At 42.6% G+C, this 21,187-nt stretch overlaps 1 protein-coding gene across 2 annotated transcripts in view; it reads right to left on the bottom strand.

Moving 5' to 3' along the window:
- Positions 1 to 19,953, bottom strand: part of Adra1b (adrenoceptor alpha 1B) — a 119,004-nt gene extending 99,051 nt beyond the window's left edge. Inside the window, exons 1-2 of one of the 2 annotated variants that reach the window (XM_028777687.1) lie at positions 19,804 to 19,953; positions 11,589 to 11,644 (exon numbers count right to left, since the gene is read on the bottom strand). The gene's annotated coding sequence lies outside the window, so the exon portion shown is untranslated. The remainder of the gene's footprint in view (positions 1 to 11,588; positions 11,645 to 19,803) is intronic. The other variant, XM_028777686.1, reaches the window with a different exon arrangement.
- Positions 19,954 to 21,187: the final 1,234 nt, after the last annotated feature.

Raw genomic sequence — 21,187 nt, 5'->3', positions numbered from 1 at the left:
ATTTAATCCTTTTGCTATTTGATAGTTAAAAGATTGCATTTTAGAACCTCTTTTACAATTAGGTATTTTAGTACATTGAAATATGGCCATCAGCAGTAATTAAGGTATGCCCACCCCATGGTATTAATAAGAGTTAATGCTTATTTGCATATAGTAGTCAGTAACTTTCCTATGTTTATTTAGATGTAGGTGGGATTTGTAATGCTTGATCTTTGTATTAATATTTTTAAGCTTTCTATTTAACATATCATGGAGGTATTCTCAAACCAGTAACTATAACTTACAGACTTTATATTAGATATAAAATATGCATTATAATATATTGTTATTTCTTTATTTTGAATAATTTACTTTAAGTTGATAAAAAATGTGCTTTGTTTATATGTGTGATGCTGTTGTGGATAATTATAAAACCATGGTAATATATTTATGTTCCTCCTTACATAATAGTATGGTAATATTAGTTCATCATCTGTGGGTACCTTTGGTTTCTGTCAGTATTGTGAGATTGCCCTTAAATTATTCCTTGGCTAACCCGGGGCAGTGCTGGAATGACATTGCTGATTTCCAGCAACTTGTGTTTGCTGGCTTTTGACGACCCTTTAACTGCTAGTTAACCTAGTTAGATAAAGTACTATTTAAAAAACTTAAGCCTAATTTCAATGTTACATGACCACGGTTTTATAAATTTAAGTAGGTTTGTGGGTTATTCATAATGGAAAGGGTACTTGCATTCCTTCAAGAACTGTCCAGATGTTTAGAACTAGAAATTACCAAGTGTTTCCAAATTTAGCATGTCTTCAGGAACTCCTTAAGCATACACTATGATGACGATTTTCCCGTTCATTTTGACATGGTTTTAGAGCCATGTAGACAATCACATATGCTCTTTGTCTAGACTGACTTACTCTCTGTGTTCCTCTTTCCCATTTCTGTTCCTTTCCTTCCCTTTCCTCTCCTCTTATTTCTGTTTATACATGTCACTCAGTTTCTGAACTACACATTAATTGCAGATATGATGTTCACATTGGCCAATATCCAACTGTGAGTACTTTTCACAGGCTTGTGGATGCCCCTTTAAGTTTGGTTTAAAATGAAAGAACATCACATGCATCATCACTGGTTTAAAAGTATGCCAAACACATTGCAGATACTTACATTTTCCAACTTGTTTCAGTCTGAGTTGTACATCCATTTTTCCCTTCCATGGGATCAAACAGTATTTGCAGAAGCCAACTCATTTTCATACTAGTTAATCAGAATCACTTCTTTAGTCTGTCTTTGTTTTTGATGACATTGGTATTCTTGAGAGGTAACATAGTTCACGTTTTGAGATTCCTCAGTTTCTGATTCTTTTTCTTTGTGAAAGCCTTGAGAACATACTTGTGTGGTAGAAATGCTTTAGATTAATTGTGTATTGTCTTCAATAAAAATTACTTGTATTATTATTATATTTTTTGACACAAGCTCTCATTCTATTCTAAATTGGTATAATACTTGCTATGTAGGCTGACCTCAAACTCAAGGTACTCCTCTTATCTCAGCCTCTCTAGTGCTAGAATATAGGCATCTGGGATTACACTGTTGACTACGATTTTATTATTACTGTTATTATAATCAGTTTATGCATCAGGCTGTGTCTTAGTTTCATTTTCCATTGCTTTGACGAAATATTCTGAAAAATATCTTAGTGAGAACAAGCTTATTTGGCTTGCCCTTTCAGGTTATAGTCCATCATAGCAGGGGAAATCATAACAGCAGGAGATTGATGAAAATGGTCACATGGCATTCACAATCAAGAACAGAATGGTGAACAGTGCTCAATTTGCTTTCTTTTATGCAGTTCAAGGTCTTGCCTAAGGAATGACGCCACTCACAAATGCACATGCTTTCCCACCTCTGTTAGTGCAATAATTACAACCCTTCTTAAATATACTTATAAAGCTCATCACCCCGGTGATTCTGGATTTTATCAAATTGATAGTTCATGCTAACCATCACAGATGGCTTGCTTTTCAGTCTCTTTTCACTTTCAAAAGTCCGTGATACGGATCTTACTCAGAGTTCTCAGTGTGGGCTGGGCTAATTTTGGTCCCTGCCTCTTCTCATGAGAAAAGACTCGAAATGTACCATTTTTTGCTTCCAAGTTTCTTGTTCTCTTAGAAATACCTCAGGTGGAATAGCCAAGTACCCAAGAAACAGTGGAAGGAAATTAATTTTAAGATTTCAACATCTGTCACTCATGCCAATGTCTTGTATAACTGAGTTGATGATACCGTTGGGTATGTGACAAACTATCTTTCCCCACCTTAGCTTGAAAATCTGCCCTCTACCCAAGATGACGAACCTAGCCCCAAATAGTTCTGGTTGCAGGAGTATGTATTTGAACATTTGTAGCTTGTTGAACTAGTTCCTCTGTGTTCTATGGACACAGATTGTATGGTTAACACATTTTTCTTCTTTTTTAAAATTACTTTTTATATTTTTTAAGAAGGATCAATGTAGATGGCTTGATGAAAAAACTACCCACATTTTTGCATAAAAACCTCTAAATGTAATAGGATGTCATTTGAGGGTTGGATAAATACTCCTCAGTTGCATGGGACAACCTATTTTTTTTTTTGCTATCCTACCCTGAGGTATAACTTACATCCACATTGATAACTGAATTGACTTTTTTCTTTTTAATTTGTTGTTGGCTTTCAGCCACAGGGAAAGATGTTTGGTGAGCAGATGGCTGAGGCCAGTTCTGTCTGTGGCAGCCAGCTCAGCCAACTACAAAGAACCCCATCGTCTGCTCTTCAACTGGCCTGAGGTACCCAGAAAGGGATGCTTGGCTTTCGGGGTAGATGTGAGCATATTGCCTCATAGTTTAGATAACATTTTCCCTCATAGGGTCAGGTCAGACACTGCACTCTGATGTCATAAACTTCCAGGCAAGTGGCAGAAATTTGGTACCATGGTATTATTGCAAGAATCAGCCAGGAGTCTCCAGAATCTGGTGGAGTGAATTATAAGTCATTGAGTAAGACATTCATTAACCTCTTTTTGAAAATAAATTCCACTTGCTTCATCAGAGAATCATGAACTCTGAAAGCAAGGAGTGACTTTGGAGGTTATGGTTTTGAATGATTTTACAGCCAAGTCCGCTGATTGTGCCTAATTCTCATCCCTCTGTAGGGACTCTGAGAGAGAGAGGTTCTGTTTGTACAAAGTCCCCATGGGCATTTTAGGAGAACTGGTAAGGGAATATATTTGGAGCTGACTGTTGGCTCTAGCTAAAATTCTTCAACTATGATGGAGGTAAGGATCACCTAGACTGGGTCCATTTCTTGGATTAGACATCAGAGAAATGATAATTTTATAGGCTACACTTTGTGCATCTTTTCTTCCATCCCAAACCTTGAAGATATCCCTCCAAAGCTCCCCAGAAAAGAAATTGCACATGTGAGTCAAGTATAAGAATCCTAATACCAGCTGACAAGATCCTCATAATACAAAGAAACTCTGCTTGGGGGACCCATAGGAGCTGGGTCTTATGATGTTGAAGTGGAGGTCTGAAAAGACATAGGTGGAACTGGGAGTGAAGCCACTGATTGACAGGCTTTGGTAGTCATGACATCCAAGAAACAAGGACATCCAACAAACAAAGTGTTCCGGAGAACCTTAATCCAACAACAGTCAATCCAACAGAAGATATGCATCCACTAGGAAGTGGCCCTGGGGATGAATTCAACTAGTCTGTCTCCTCTCATGACTTTGAATTTCTGCAATGTTGACCTGATATCATCATTCCATCCAGCTATAGCGCCTGGAGAGCTCTTTGACACTTCCTCTTAGTGTTTGTTGGTATCTCCATCTTTCTCCTTGTTAGAGTTGAGATCTGCTCATTGCAACAAAATTATCCTGTTATCCCTTTTACCAATTAGCTAATAGCTGCAAGATAAACAGATCCTCAAGGAGCAAGCTTGACAGTTTAGGGAGACGGAGACTTACAGCTGCCAATTCCACACTGTTCAGCAGCTTGGACACTGCCAAGTACAGCTGTATGCTCAGGCTATTGAGCCATGGAAACATCAGTAGTAAATGCCTGGTACCTCGCTGCAGGTGGAAGGCACAGATGGTTAGCTGTCATGACACTTGTCCTTGTCAAAAATCACTGTTCTCTTTCTTGTCTCAATATGACCTGTACTAACTAAAAAGAACTTTGGGAACTGGCACAGCTGGGAAGAAATACCACCCAGAGCCTAGCTAGCTGTGTGACTATGCTTATGTTCCTTCATTTTTTCCCCAGTCAGTTTCCTTGCCTATAAAATAGCAAAACCACACATAGCAACCAAAGATATAGGGCTAGCAATAGGAGCCAGAAGGATGCTCCAGGGTTTCCACCTGCATCCCTACTGATTCCTGTCTCCTTCACTTTTGGTCCTGGTGGTACTTCTGTGAAATTCCAAAGGTCGGAGGAAGCTTTTGATGTTTTAGTGGCAGCATGACTAGAAATGTCTAAGGTACCATGCAGTTTATAATTCTATTAATTTCTTTGCTGTAACAGTCATGTATTCATAGTCCTTTACATAATGCACCCTCCTGCACGAGTGCACCCACATAGTTTATAAATCTAGGAAAGAAGAATATGAGTGGGCTTTGAATTCACTGCTTCGCAATTGGATCTTGTGTTTCTGGGGATCCCTAGGATTATTGACAAGATACTAAAGAGCTATAAACAAGTCCAGCAGATTGTGGACCTGAAAGAGGGGACTGTAGCACATCTCTGGGCTACCTACAGCAGTCAGTTTAGCTTTTCAGGGCTCTGTGGCCCCTGAATCTAAATCTGAGAACCATAAGAGGTTTGGACAGTTTCTAATCCCCATAGTTTGTCTGGATGTGCTAAAGGAAAATGCTTTTCTGAGTGTATTCTAAGATCAAGTTGCAATAATAAGCTCTCCAGAACCATTTACAATGCTAGGATTTAAAAATACACAAGACCCAAATATGAGGTGCCGCTTCTGAAATCTCTGTACTCAAGAGGCTCAGACAGGAGGATCCTGAAGCAGAGGCCAACCTGGATGATGTAGTGAGACTCTTAAAAGAAAATTTCTTTTTGTTTGTTTGTTTTGTTTTGTTTCTCAAGACAGGGTTTCTCTATACAGCCCTGGCTGTCCTGGAACTCACTCTGTAGACCAGGCTGGCCTCGAACTCAGAAATCTGCCTGCCTCTGCCTCCCAAGTGCTGGGATTAGAGGTGTGCGCCACCACTGCCCGGTGAAAATTTCTGTAATGTGTGACAGTGGACCATCTGTGGCATCCAGGTATCCACCTGAGGTGGTAGACACCTCCCTGCTTCCTGCCACGTTCCTGCCTAGAACACATGACCACACTCCCCATGTAGGTCTTGCAGCCTAGAACAGAGTCCTCTATGCTAATGGGGTATCTAGAGGTCCTGAGGTTTAGCCAATAAGCTTCCCGTCCTGGACAGTCCTTCCTGCAAAAGGTATTTAATCTCTGGTCCACCCTGAGAGGATAGCATGCTTCCATTTCCCGTGATGAACAAGCAATAAACAGTTTAAAACCAAGGACTCTCTCTTTCAACAAGATCTGTAGTGGGGAGCATGGAGAAGGCCTTTGCTTACAGAACTGCAGTCTAAGTCTCCTGCAGAAGGCCTTTCTGTGCTCCTAGACAATTGCTGCTAAGCTAAGGACAATTGCAGATGAGCTAAGCTGGAGTTCCTCATTCCCCCAGCACTGGTCATTGTCCTCAGCCAATGGGCCCCCAACACCTTTTCCAACTCCCTGAGACCCAGCAGTCCCTGGATGTCCAGGGGTTTGGGAGCTCCTGACTCCAGCCTCATCATCACAGGCCCATGGGCCCCCAGCCTTTCATTCCTGACTCCTCTCTGTGGTTTTCCAGCAGTGACTGGATGCCTGGGAGCTTGGGAACCCCAGAATCAGCCTCCTACATCCTAGGCTGCATTTTCCTCCCCCTACTTAATGGTAGGTATATTGGTGCTTTGCTCAAGTCCAGCACCCAACAGTGGCAGCACAGGTCAAATGCAGTCTAGTGTTCTGTGTTTTCATCTGCCCAGCACTCCAGTGGTGGGGCAAAACATGGACCTACATTGTAAGAAATATTTTTTCATCCATATATTCCCCTATTGAAAACCTTCCTTCTCCTGTAGTTCAGCCAGCCTTGCTAATGAGATATAGTCATGGTTTTTTTCTAGGTCATTTCTTCCCACCTCATTGGTCTAGGAGTAGTCTCCTGGGTTGTGTCTGGCCAAAGAATGGGTTTCTCCTGCCTAGGACACAGAGTTTGTGTTATTTAGATCTGGGTGAGCATGCAGCTGTGTGGGGATATGGCTTTTGGACAGCTGCCATGTTGGACAATGAACAGCAGAGGAAAGCAGCATGCCAAGAGAGACACGCAGAGTTAGGGAATGGGAGGGGATAGAGTTAGGAATGGGAGAGAGATGCAGCTTCTCCTACTGATGTCATTCTGCAAGTCTCTGGAACCTTCCCACATAGAGCTTTCTTTTGAGCTTGATGCATCCTTTTACTCAACCTGAACTTTTTCTCGAACAAGCCAGGACAGACTTTTCTTCTTCTGGCATTCAGCCAGTACTTAATTAAGACAAAAGACTTCATGCAGTAAGTCATGGCACTGTCTCCCCACAACAAGGCTCACTCTTCCCTTCATCCTCCCAACTGGCATTTATCTAACCTAAACTGGACAGCAGTGCGGGTACCAGCCCAAGGAGTATAGTGATGAGCAAATGTATTTGGAGATTTGAAATTTTTTCAAGTGTGAAATGGTTGAGAGTCCAGTTCAGGGAGGAAACGGCACAGTGGCTGTCACTGGCTATTTGAAAAGCAATGATAAGAGGAAGGAATTAGAGCTGGTGTCTCCCTTGCCAGAGGACATAAGAAAGCTTATGGGTAGAGATGGAAGGGGAGCAGATTGGGAGTCAGCACTTCCAGGAGTTTGGCAATGAGTGAAGATGGAGGAGTGGTACAGTTTGGGTATTGTTTGACTGTTCCCTATTCATTCCTGGATGGAAAGCTTGTGTCTTTCTAGTTTTGGAGATATGGTACCTTTAAGAGGAGGAATTTGGAGAAAGGTCCTCCAGTCAAATGGAAGAACACTCTTAATGGGTGCACTCATAGCCTGTGGTAACGTTTCAGGAGAATGAATTGATAGTGGTGCCTCTTAGTCTCCCTTGCTTCTGCATGGGTGACTCCCCTTGCCTTCCACCATGAGACTATGGAGATATACCATTAGCTGGAGCTGAGCCACCACAGGTGTCATGCTCTCAATCCCTATGCTTCACAGCTAGCCTGCCTCAGGCATTCCATCCCAGGGTCAGGAAGCTGTCTGATGCCAACAGCTTGCCCTACCCTGGAACAGAATGATGGGTGTTCACAGGTCTGAGGAGTACAGAAAGTATTTGATGAACATTGAGATGAAAAGGTCACTTGGACTCTGCCCCAAATTCCTGTTTGGAGAGCTCACTGCTAACCCTTACAGCTTCGGTGATTTTAGGAAGGTTATTTAGCTTCTCTGGGGTGGGTTTGCCATCTTTGGATACTGGGACAAGACACGGGCTATAGTTGTGCAGGGTTCAGTGAAAATCTGTCTGGAAGAAGAAGGCCCAAGGAATCATTGCCTTCCTTGTTCTCTTTCAGAAGATGCTCTGCTTTTTTATGAAGTATTGCTTTCTCAAGCTCTGCTGCAACTCAGGGATTTTATTTGCTTTAAGCAACGGTAGTCCACAGAGACACAGGAGAATGCACCTTGTTCACCTTGATTAGCATAGGACAGTTCTGCAGAGAGGGTCCTGTGATGTAACAGGGAGTCCTAGCTAATGGCTGTCAACCTGGATCTTTGTGAGAGATGCTTCTTTAAAATTAAACAGTCTGTCACAGGAGACACAGATGTGCACACAGACACACACGTGAGTTCACATGGACAGCACCTAAGTGGATACTCATGGGATGCAGCGACAATGGACACATGTGGCTCTGACCTTCACACCTGCAAGACTCACCCTCTCCTCAGAATCAGGGGGATGCATGAAGAACTGGCTTGTGGGATGAGTCACAGAGGCAGCCAGAATGAAGGGCAGGATTCGGCCTCTCTGGGGATCTTTATTTATAGCTCTGACTGTTCAAGAGGGAGGCTGAAATCATTCCCAAGGAGTACTACCAATGAAGAGTGATTGGATAACCGAAAGATGTCATTCCCACTACTGTGTTCTCTTGCAGACAGGAGCCTGTTGCTCTGGAACCTGGAGAAGTGCTGTGTCACTCCAGGGCTGCAGAGCTACAGGGAGGAACTGAGCTGACTGTCTTCCAGCTGCTCCTTCATCAGCTGTTGAACCCCTGTCCCCAGGGTCCAGGAAATCTCTATGCTAATCTGAGCAAATCTTCCCAAACCCCAAACAATAGAATCTTTCTAGGCTGACAGAGGCCACTGATCATGAAGGATGCTGTTTTGATTCAAAATGACACTGTCTAATCCTACATCCAGATGCCCCTACCTCTGTCATGCTTCTGTAAGGAACAGAACACGTGACATGGGAAATATGCACCCAGGGACCTGTCCTACTTTCCCGAGGAAGTGGTGCCTCTTTGCTGGTATGTGTGTGTGTGTGTGTGTGTGTGTGTGTGTGTGTGTATTATACATATATGTGTGTATGTGAGGGCAGAGGCCAGAGAACAACCATGTCTGTCAATAGCAGCTGCCAATCACTTTATTTTTTGACACAGGGTTTCCCAATGTCTGGAACTTGCCAAGTAGGCTAGGCTGGCTGGCCAGTGGGTGCTTGTCTCAGGGCTGGATTCACAAATGTGTGCTACCATGCCCAGCTTTTCTTTTATTTGGATTATGGGGATAGAACTCAGATTTTTGTGCTTTTAAGACAAGTGCTGGTTTACAGAGTGAGTTCCAGGACAGCCAGGGCTATACAGAGAAGCCCTGTCTCGAAAAACCAAAAAAAAAAAAAAAAAAAAAAAAAGAGGAAAAAAAAAAGACAAGTGCTTTGCTGACCGAGCTATCTCTCCAGCCCTGTGTCAGATGTTGAAGGACACTAGAAAATCAGGAGTTGTTGAGCATCAAGCATTTTGGGCAGGCCCTGGGCCTCATGCATTATGGCTCACAAGTGCTTAGAACTCTTCCTGACACAGGCAGTGCTCAAGAGGTTAGCTGAGAGAGGGACACACGTGTGATCTTGTCAACTTCTTAGTTACAAAGGTCTCATAGCTCCAGCTCTTAGGTAGGGTACATAGTACAGAGAAAAAAATATCCTCTCAGGACACAGACAGCCCAAGGTTCTAATCTTGCCTCCTCCACCAGAAGACCTTTGGCAGATCACCCACTGCCTCAAGCCTCATTTTGTTTATCTATAAAATGGAGAGTCATGGGTACCTATTGATTTCTGAGGATCATGGCAAAAATCAGACGGTGCTAGCTTACATGGGTAGCTTACTACGACATATGCTGCCTAAAAGAAGGGGGATGCCACTGTCATCCAGTAACACTTTAGCTGAGTTTATTCTTTAGCTCTTATTTGGCAGCACTTCAGGAATGCTATAGGGTCTGTTTGGTCCATCCGTCGCTGTGAGAGTTATTATTCTTTGTCTATTTTACAAGTTATGGAATTACCTAGGAGACAAACTTCTGGGCATGTTTATGAGGAAGTTTCTAGACCGGGCTAATTGAATTGAGAAGACCCACTCTGACTGAGTGTGGTACGTTTTATGGGATAGGGTTCTGGACTGAAGAAAAAAGGGGAAAGAGAGAGAGCTGAGTGCCTTTTCTTTACTATGGTTGCAATGTGATTAGTTGCTTTAAAACTTCCACTGCCATGACTCCCCCACCATGAGGAACCGTACTTTCAACCTGTGAGCCCCAATAAACCTTTCTTCTTTAAAACACTTCCTTAAATTCCCGTGTATATTGTCTTCGAAATGAGAAAAGACTGCTCAGAATGTGCATGCTCTTTCCTGTTCATTAATGTCAGTTGGTTCAAGTGTACCATGAACTGTGTTCTGAGCCGACAGGAAACTCTTGGACTGGACACCAGCTGCTCAGTGCAAACCTCAAGCTATGACCCTGGACCATGACTTTGGCTTCAAGCCACGAACATGGCTTAGGCAACACTCTGCTACTTGCTCTGGACTCTTGATCCCAATAGGTCACTCTGAGCCTAATGGCCCTGACCTAGAGATCACCCTGGCATTTGGTCTTGACTGGTAGTTTCCTCTTTTAATTTTGGAACCTAATGAAGTGATAGAATCCTGGTCATAGCATCTGAAGATACCCAAGTCCACTCATCTGTGTTGTAGGACACACAATTCTCCCAATGTGTCTTCATGTTGTTCCCAAGGGAGGACAAAGAACAAAGAGGGCCAGGAAGGTAAGCTCTTGGGACAGGGAGAATCAGGAGCTGAAGAATAATCACTTCCAAAAACCAATCAATATTTTTGTTTTCTCAGAAGAATATTTTTTTTTGGGGGGGGGACAGGATCTCATGTAGTACAAGCTGGCCTCAGACTTGCTAAGCAGCTGAAGCTGAAGCTATGCAGTTGAGCATGATCTATCTTCTGATCCTCAGTTTCCACCTTCCGAATGCTGGGATTATGTATAATTCCGAGTGCATAGTCATATATCATTATGTACAATTAATATAGTTCTGGAGACCATACCCAGGGCTTTCTACGTGGGTAAGCAGTCTCCCTATGGAGACACATGCTCAGTCAGAGACTAATCACCTTAATGACACAATGCCCATTATTTCTCTTCAGGATTTCAAGAACCCTTTATTTGGGATTGTCCTAGACTGAGGAGAATGCAGTAACTACTAAAAGCTCAGATTTTATGCTGGGCATATCTGAGCTTACAACATGGTTTGCTTACTGGCTACTTTGGGCAGCCTTGGGTGAGCTGAACCACCTTTGGGTGCATATTTACAAAGAGCAGTAGGTATGGGACCTACGTTATAGAGTTAATGAGAGTGTTAAACAGGATCACGAATCTAAGTGTCTAGTAAAGAATTACGATTTGATGCCATTTTTGGCCTTGTGGCTGTGCGTTTGTCAAGAGAATTTGATGAAATGAGGGATTTAATCCTAGAAGCTGGAGACCATGGTGGTGACATGGGGCACGGAAACAGTCATTTTTTTCAGTTTTTGGAACTTGATGGATGTGCTGTTGGCTTGGGTGCATAGCAACCAGAGAGTCTGGAGGGCTCCCTAAGGACAGCCTCCTGGGGCAACATTCCAGTCTGGTGCAGTATAAAGGAAGGAGTTCAGAATGAGTCCTTCTGCTGCCCGGGGCCTTGCAGAGCCACCAGCTTTGCTGGGTTCTTCCATCTTGGCAGGATAACTTAATAAGGGGATGTGTGACATGTAGTGTCAGGTGTGACAGCTTTATATGACAACTGCTTCCCAGGATGCATAGCTCTGGGTTGCCTAAGGGTGAGTGAGCTGAGGTATGATACAAGGCCAGGCCCTGAGTCCCTATGAGTGATTCAGCCCCCTGTTCTGTCACATCTGCAGTATTTTCAGAAAAGCATTTTAAGCAAACAAACTGACCTCCAGTCCACAGCACTGAGTCTCAGGTCTACTCCAAAGGTCAATATCTTCCACCCCTTAGAGGAAGAAAACATGGAAAATTCTAGAACTGGGTCAGAATGAGGAGCTGCTTTCTACTGAGTGATTAATATCTGAAACAAGCATCAGACCCTAAGGATGAACGGGAGGATAGGCAAATTCATTACAAAAAGAGATGATACTAACAGCAGTCTATGTAGAAAGTCATATAGAAAAGACAAAGAGGCCTTAACTCTGTATCACACCATGTCTCTCAACCTCTGCAGACACTCCCAGGATCCCAATTGTCATAGAATGTTAAGACACACTATATGGCTATGCCTTTCCCAAATCGTAGGTATCATAAGCATGTGCCACCTTCCAGATTCCACCAGATTGTATATACAGCCATGTGTAAGATGGACTCTCCTGTTAGATCCAAGGGATGGACTCTGTGCATTTTCATTCAAACATGACAATCCTGTTCTTATAATGGGACCCGAGGCAAAGTCTTTTAGAATCTTCTGGAAAAATTTTGCTTCCAGAGAAGAGTAAGGCATGACCAAAGATATTCTGTTCTTTTCTTTTGTACGTTATCATATAAGGATATAGGGTTTGGAGCTATGGAAGCTGTTTTGCCAGCTAAGAAGAAAGCAACATATACATATACATATACATATACATATACATATACATATACATATACATATACATATATATACATATACATACATATATATGTGTATGAGAGAGAGAGAGAGAGAGAGAGAGAGAGAGAGAGAGAGAGAGAGAAGTAGATTCAGAGCTTTGGTATTCTCAAGACCTGTTCTAACCCTGTAATCACCAACATGTTGACTTTTGCTAAATACAGCAACATAATTCCATATTCACACCTGTCCCAAACAGCTGACCATGAGGAAAACCTTTTCTTATTTAGTCTTCCATATTTCCTCCTTTCCTGCCTCAATTCAAAGGACTCACACTTACATATCTGTAGGGTCAGGGCAATATCTGAAAGTATATAAGGGAGGTTATTCGGAGACTGGTAGTCTCTTGTAAAAGAGCACCTGTAGCTGGTGGTGTCGATTCTGATTCTGGAATGCGCTATGCCACTGAGACCAGATGTCTTTAATTTTTAGTAGAAACTGGAAGCTAGATTTTTGTGTGGTATCTCCCGGTTTTGAGGCAAATGTTTAAATTATCAAGGAAGAGGTACTACAGGCACCAAACCAACATGTCCATGTGCTGTTAGCCTGAGGATCACACAGCTGTACTTGACTGTACTGCATAATTCCAGACCCATGAATGGTCACCCTCTGCCATAGACTTCTTCCATGTAAACTATGTCTCCACAAAAAAAAAAAATAGGACAAACAACAGTGGGTTGAAACCATGAGCCACAAGAAATCTTTTATTTGTGTAAATCACTTATTTCAGGTGATTTGTTATAGAGCTGGAAAGTTGAGTAACACCAATGGGTTGGAGGAAACGTATCACCATTCCACCATTGTTGTGACCAAATGACTGACAAGAATCGACTTGAGGAAGGAAGGAATTCTTTTGGCTCACATTTTGAGGGTATAGCCTATGATGGAGGGAAGACATAGAAGCAGGAGCTTGCTTGAGGTATCTGATCATGTTGCATTCATAGTCAGAAAATAGAAAGAAATGGTTGCTGGTGCACAGTCTGAGGTCCTGGCCTATGGCACAGTACCACCCAAATTCAAAAGAGGTTATCTTTGTTAGGGTGTTACTGCTGTGAACAGACACCATGATGAAGGCAAACCTTTTAAGGACAACATTTAATTGGAGCTGGCTCAACAAGTTCAGAGGTTCAGACCATTATCATCAAGGTGGAGGCATGGCAGAATCCAGGTAGGCATGGTGCAGGAGATGCTGAGAGTTCTGCCTCTTCATCTGAAGGCCATTGGTAGAAGACTCGTACCCATGTGGTTAGGAGGAGTGTCTCATTGCCCACCCCTACAGTGACACACTTCCTCCAACAAGGCAACACCTACTTCAACAATGTCATATCTCCTAATAGTGCCACTCCCTGGGCCAAGAATTTTCAAACCACCACAGAGGTCTTCCCACCCTAGTCAAACCTCTCTGGAAAATCCCTCATACCAACACCTAGAGGTATGTTTCCATTAGAAACCTAAACCCAGTCAAATTGACAATGAAGATTAACCACAGCAGTCATGGACACTGAATGCAACTTTTAGGACTTTGCTATTTTATACGGCTTTATCAGTGCCAGGAAGAGCATGGTAATTTTCTCATAGCAGCCTTCTGAGTTTCTACTCATCTGAGTGAACAATCAGGGTTTTTTTTTTTTCAGAAAAATGAAAATATTTCTGGGGAATGTAAGGACACTACAGTAAGTGGCCTGCGTTGAAGGATAATGTGTGTCAATAGTACTTCGGTGGGAAAGTTCAAACAGATCCCTCTAAGGAAGGCCTGGGTAGCTAGGGACACGATGCCCCCTTACTCAAATGAACATCCTATGACCCAGGAACCTGGCTCACTCCCAAGAGGTGCCAAGCAAGTTATCTAATTAAACCCTGCCAGTTATAAAACTGAAGACCATCAGGTTTGCCTCTGGGCCATCAAATGGAGTCTTCAGGGCCCCTTGATGACATTTTGTGTCAGAGAACAGCTAACAGGGACTTCATGTGGAGCACTGTGTACAGCACAGTGATGGGTCCTGGATGACAGGAGAGCATGAATCACCAACAGCTTCAGGAATTTGAAAGAAATGCCAATGAGTCTGTGAATAATGGGTACAGTTCTGACACAGAAGAAGGCAAAGGGCAGGTATTAGTTGTCAGGGAGGAAAAGTGGGGGAAAGGGAGGCCAGCTCCCTTACATGGCTACAGAGTTTGAACAGCTTGTGGCCATAAGATGTGCTCATGGTGAACTGGAATAGTCAACAAAATGAAGATTTTTTTCGTTGGAAAGGAAAACTATGTGCAGGATCTGGTGGTGAATCCTTCTTGAGGGGCAGAAGAATAGTTTTGACAGCTCCTAGAAGCTCTGTCAGGCTCTGGGCTTTTAATCACAGCTATAGGAGATGACAGGTACCAGTGAATCTGAGTGCTTCTGAAAGCTTCCTGGGATCTTCAGATGGAACATTCTATAGAAGTTCAGGGACAACTTATCTATGTTTAGAGGGCAAGTCAGAGTTTCTAAGGAGCACAAGAATGTGTCTGTATTAGTCACGTGTCACAGTGGCAAGATAACTGAGAGAAAAGGCATACAAGAGGAAAGACTTATTCTGACTCAGTTTCAGGACCTTCAATCCATGGTCATTTTGCTTGTAGGACTGCATTGTGAGACAGAACATTGCATTAAGGGGCATGTGGTAGAGCATACTGGCTCCCTTGATGGTGTATAGGAAGGAAGAGAGGGGAGGACAGAGAGGAAGATGAGGAGAAAGGAGGGGAACATGATAGACCTTTAAAAGTTAAGTACCCAACCACCCACTTCCTCCCACTAGACCTTGCCCATTCAGGTATGACTTCATTAATGGCCATGTAAGAAGTCCTTGAGGTATAATCACGACTCAACATCACCAATTGAGGATCAAGTGGCCATTTTACACCTAGACTACAGTGTTTTCAAACTTAGTGGAGAAGTGCCATTAGGTCAGTAAGTTGTTCAGAAGACAAGTTTTCTCTCTCCATAAAACAAGTGGTAAGGTCAATAAGCTAATGGCTGTATGTTTCCAGATCTGCCCAACAGTACTTCTTAGAGATTTGTTCTCCAGTGAGGGCAGCAAAGAACAATCATCCAGAATATAAGCCTTGCCATCTGATGATATATTCATTCATCAGTGTAAATCAACCTAAAAATCAGTGTAGAGATAAAAGCTGGTGAAGCTATGACCACTATGGTTGCCACCAGAGTGGGCACCATTTGTAACTGTATGTGAATGGAGGGGTTTTGTGTTAAGATAGGAACAGTGAAATTACCAAAGCTTACTGGAAGCAGGGTTTAGTATTAGGGACAGATGCCTGGAGGAAGGAGAGAAAGCAAAAGAGGACAGGGAAAGAATTTGAGACAGCATCTTCACTAGAATGGTCTCCCAGTGGGCCTCTGTGGTAATACCTTTAGCAGTTACTGACTCAGGCCAGTGTGGAATGGTTCCATTCTGGCTCTGTCTGCAGCTGATAAGACTAAATACAAACTACTCTAGGTGTTTGCTGTCAGTAATTTTAGCTATGTGTTCATTTCTGAAGGCAGTTATGAGTGGTGGGTCACTACATCCTGTACACAGTCCATATCCTGAATCTGGAGAAGGCATTTCTGCTAATTATTTGTAAAACTGTCTCTTAGCCCCTTGAGCTAATTCTTGACCACAGCTGTTAGATAAAGTTAGTAAAATTCTCATGATGGTTGAGAGAGCACAGTATGATAAGATTGCAGATCTCAGATTCAGATAAACTAGGCTTCAAATTCATACCAGTACTCAACTGGCATGGTTAATCCTGCTTGTTAACTTGACATGCTGTAGGACCATATAGGGGACAAGCTTCTGGGAATGCCTATGAGAGTCTCATTTTGACTAGCTTGACAGAGGTAAGAAGAGCCACCCTAGGGCAGCCCCACTCCCTTGGCTTGAGTCCTGGACTTCATGAAAAGGAGAAGGGTGAAATAGCAGTTCCTTGATGAGGTCTTCCTATTCCTCCTAATCTAGAGTAGCCCACCTCTCCACTCTGTCATGTGCTGTCATGGAATCTTTTCCCTTCACAGTAAAATGGGAAATTCTACTTTGTGTGTTTGTGTGTGTGCGTGCATGTGTGTGTGTACATGTGCCATTTTTTCTAATCCCCTTTATGCCCTTTTACCTTTTGACTGACCTTAACCCTGGAAAGCTGATATTCATGCCTGTAGTCTTGATCCTGGTGACCCAATGTCTAGTTCAGATATACTGATGTTAGCTATTTTAGTGGTCACAGGTCACATGATACTGCTGTGAACACACTGGATCACATACCGTGGTCCCAAAATGCTTTTCACAGATCAACTCTCTTCAGCTCCCCAACAACAATATGAAGCCAAAACTGCTATTCTCCCCTTTTATAGATAAGAGGGTTGACTGTGTCACCCAGTAACAGCACATGCTTAGTATGTATGAGGCTCTGGTTTCACTCACAGTACCACTCCCTACCCCATGAAACACATTTTACAGATAAAGAAATCAAGATACAGAGAAGCGACCTCATTTCAGATTTTATAGCTAGGAAATTTTGAAAAGAAGTTGGTATTTAAACTTAGGCATGAAGGTTCCTGAGTCAAAAAGTGTTCATTGGATGACTCTATTTAGTTCATGGTAGAATGGAATTAGATCCCTGGATGTTTCCTTACCTGAGAGATAAGGACATCTGCCGGCTAAACAGAAGTGCTGAGGAATTTGGGGAACTTAAAAGGAGGAATACTTAAATATAACACCTGGGGAAGAAAAAAAATCCTCTATAGCATGCTAGGTTAAATTTTATCCATTCATCCATCATCTACCCATCTATGCATCCGTCCATCCATGCATACATCCATCTATTACATGTGTACATGCATGTTTGGGTACATGTGTGTGCACACCTATGCTAGAGATCAGCCTCCACTGTTGTTCCTCAGGATCCATCTGCCTGGTTTCTTTTTGAAACAGAGTCTTTCACTGGCCTAGAGATTGCCAGTGTGGCTATCTGCCTGATGAGTGAGCCGCAGGGAACCACATTTTCTGGTTTCTCAGCTCTGGGATTACAAACATGTGCCACCACTGTGTCTGTGGCTTTTTTATGTGGATTCTAGATACCAAGCAAGCTTGCTCACATCCAGTATAGTGAGTGGCAGACACTGTGCTAACTTAGCTATCCTCATAGGCCCTGTTTTTCATTTTGCCGAAGAAATGTTGCAGATAACAAGCAGTGATCTTCATCTTTGATCTTAGTATTGAATCTGAAGACAGGAGGAAACTTTCTAGTTATAGTAACTGATCAGAAAAGACTTTTTGAAGAGACTCTTGGTGCAGAAACAAGCCCTCGGTGAGCCCACCCTGAGATTCAGGGTGTATGGTCTAGCTGTGTCTGAACAGAGAGGAAATTCTGTTCATTGCTGCAGAAGGCACAAGGGTAATACGAGGGGAGGACTGTAGAGACACAAAGAGTGAACTATTTATCCAGGTTAGCTTATGTTCTGTATAATCAACCCCAAGACTGTGGTTGAACAGTCATCAGTGAATTTGAAAACTTCAGTGCAAACAGATTGTCTTTGAAATAGCACCCCAAATACCCGAGCCTGGCCTTGAGGTTGTTATGTAGCCAAGAGTGCCCTTGAATTCCTGATCCTCCAGCCTCCACATTTCAAGTACTGAGGTTACAGGCATACATCCATCGTGTCTAGTTTATGTGGTGCTGGGGATTGAACTCAGAGTCTTGTGCTTGCTAGGTGAGCATCCAACCAACCAATTGAGCCACATTCCCAACCCACAAATAGAAAACAGAGAAAGACTATTTCTTAGAACCTGTGGTGAAGTGAGATTAACAAGGCTGATAATACCAGCCACAACATCAGGAAAAGCCAAAGATCTTGAGAACCATTTGAGACTTTGCTGTACCCTAGAACCCAAAGTTCAAAGGCTCAGCACTGAAATTATGAGTTTTTCAGGGAGGTGAATGTCTATCTCTGGTAACATCTCTAAGAGGATGTTGTAATGATTCTGAGCAGAAGTGAAGAAAGAGTAAGAAGACATTTCTTGAGGGCCAACCTTCTGCAAGGCATCCCTGGGTCAGACATCCTTCAGGGCTGACAGGGGGAACTTCTTTTTTAATGATTTATTTATTGTTTTCTATGTGCATTGGTGTTTTGCTTGCATGCATGTCTGTGTGAAGGTGTCGGATACCCTGGAAATGGAGTTATAGACAGTTGTGATCATACAGGTGCTGAGAAAAGAAACTGGCTCCTCTTGACCACTGAGGCATCTTTCCTACCATGACAGGGAGAATTTTAAAGCTGACCCATAGGACTGCTACTCCCATGGACTCTGCTTTGAACCTCTCTCTCTTCTACACTCATTCATCAATTCCTGCAGGAATCAATCCAGCCTATTCCTCCAACAACAGCACCTCAGTGTAGGAAGTTTCTTTTCCTTGCTTTTCCGGGTCAAAAATTTCCAAAAAGCTGTAGAGTGTCTTTAGGAGTAACCTGAACTCAGACTTGTGAGGAACTCTTCGTTCTGGAACTTTCTTGCTGTTGGACTTAGGACAAAGCCCTTATATCTTAAAAGTAGCTCTCATTTTGGTTTATGTCTCTGAAATGGTTTCTATGTGCCTGTCACTGTATACATAGCAGAGACAAGGATAAGTAGAGTTATTATCTATGTGTGGCTTTAGCAGCCCAGCATGGTGCTTGGAAGTCTATAGTTTTCAGTGAATACAAAACTCTCCATGCTGTTCCTGGGAAACTTAGCTGTGTCATGAATATGTCATTGAATAGGTTTTAGAAAATGATAATTTGCCTGTTTGTAAGAAACCTCATCACACCTCGCTACCACCTTAGAAATAAATTTAGTTAAATCAATTTTATTAAGGACCTCCTATTTGAGAGTTCACTTCATGGCTAACCCCAGCTGGGGCTACTTGCATTTTCATGTGTGGGCTTTTGGAGGAAAGTATTTATGTTTTATAAAGGGAGTTTAATTAACACACAGGAGTCAGAGGCAGCACAGATAAGCATATTGAAAATAAGGACAAAGAGAAAGCTTTCTGAGTTTCTTTAAGCAGGAAACAAAAGCTGCCATCTTCAACTGTCTAATCACTAAGACCATGGTATCTTTCTAAGACTTCTGGGAAAATGCACTGCAGTGGTGAGGGGTATAGCTCTCTCTGGTGAGTCCAACATGAGAAACCATATTACAAGATAAATTCAGACAGCAATTGTGGGAATTAACAACCAATGAGGCAATAACCCTTGTGTAAATACGTTTCTTTACATCTCATGTAAAACCTCCTCCCATTTCACCTTACGTTTGCCTGCTGTACTCACTGACTTTTTTCTTCAGAGTTCACTTATGGTTGTGACACCACATCCCACAAGATTACATAAGGAAGAGAGAAAAGCAAGTGGTTGAGCCAGATTTCATAAGAAAACAAACGAAAAACCCAAAATTTCAAAAAGTAGATTCATCTTGGCTTCAGCAAGTTGACAGCTTTGTACTCACCAAAGGTGTTCATTCCAAAGAGAATCCTGAAGATTTCCTGTTGCCACGAAGCTAAGACCAACTCAAGGTTAGGTCCTCAGAGATGTCCAAATAATGTCTACTATCCCTCAAATACTCTTCTTTTCTCTGTAAGTGAACTTTGCTGTTAGGTTGCTGAAATCTTCTCCTGGTTAATGATTGGACAAAAGGATCGATGGGAGGAAGCACTATCAATCTGGTTGATTCTTTAGTAGGTCCTAAGAGGATAGGACTTCAGCGTTTCAAAAACCAGGGTGATCTAGTTCTACACATGATTTGATGTGTAAAGAAGTCGATGACCAGAGAGGTCTACAGCCACATAGCTGGGCTATGAGAAGCTAGATTAGTAGTGCTCTACCTGGGGGTTGACCAGCTAACCCTTTAACAGGGGTTTGCTTCAACTCATTGGAAAACACGGATATTTTCATTGTGATTCATAACAGTAACAAAATTACTGTTAGGAAGTAGCAATGAAAGTAATTTAATAACAATAATTTAATGGATCGCGACAACATAAGGAACTGTGTTAAACTGCGGCAGCAATAGGAAGGTTGAGAAGCACTGAGTTAGATAAGCCAACCTCAGAGCAGCATGGCCTGGGCTTCCTGTCAATGAACCCATTTTCTTGTTTCTGTAGAAGTGGTAACATTGTGTATTTCATTTCTTTTCTTCTTTATTTCATTTATTCCTTTCTCCTCTTCTCCCTTCCCCTTCTCTCCCCTTCTCTCCCCTTCTCTCCCCTTCTCTCCCCTCCTCTCCCCTTCTCTCCCCTTCTCTCCTCTCCTCTCCTCTCCTCTCCTCTTCTCTCTCCTCCCTCCCCTTCACTCTTCTCTCCCCTTCTTCCCATCTCTCTCTTGAGACAGAGTCTAATGTAGCTCAGGTTGTAGGTGAGAATGTCCTCGAACTCCTGTTCTTCCGTTCTCTTACTTCCACAAATTGGGATTACAAGAGCGTACCACCACAACTGACCTGTATTGCATTTTTCACCTGAAGAGGTTTTGGAGCTTATTGGATAGAGTTTCTATTGCTGACTTCTTTACCAAGGCCGAGCCACTCGAGGGATTCAGGGCATGCTCGCAAATACCAGCAAAACAAGGTTGGTTGATGATTAGAGGACTGGCTGCCAGAATAGTATAGTGAGCTGTTTCCTCCGTTCTTGGTAGAAGTGTCCAAATGACAAGAATAAGAGTTTGTGCAAGAATGAACTCACCGAGACTATGGTAACACACACAAGTTCTGCACAGGTTTAAACTAGATAGGGTCTCAGCACTGAGACAGGGAGGTGGACATGGGGTCCTACTCATAATCTAGAAACGATGTCCAATTGATATTCACAGACAAAAGGAAAGTAAGTATATATATATAT

The sequence above is a fragment of the Grammomys surdaster genome, unplaced genomic scaffold (assembly GCF_004785775.1).
Source record: "Grammomys surdaster isolate TR1022 unplaced genomic scaffold, NIH_TR_1.0 313, whole genome shotgun sequence".
Lineage (NCBI taxonomy): Eukaryota > Metazoa > Chordata > Mammalia > Rodentia > Muridae > Grammomys > Grammomys surdaster.
The sequence above is the reverse complement of the archived record's forward strand: the minus strand, read 5'-3'. Positions and strand labels throughout refer to the sequence as shown.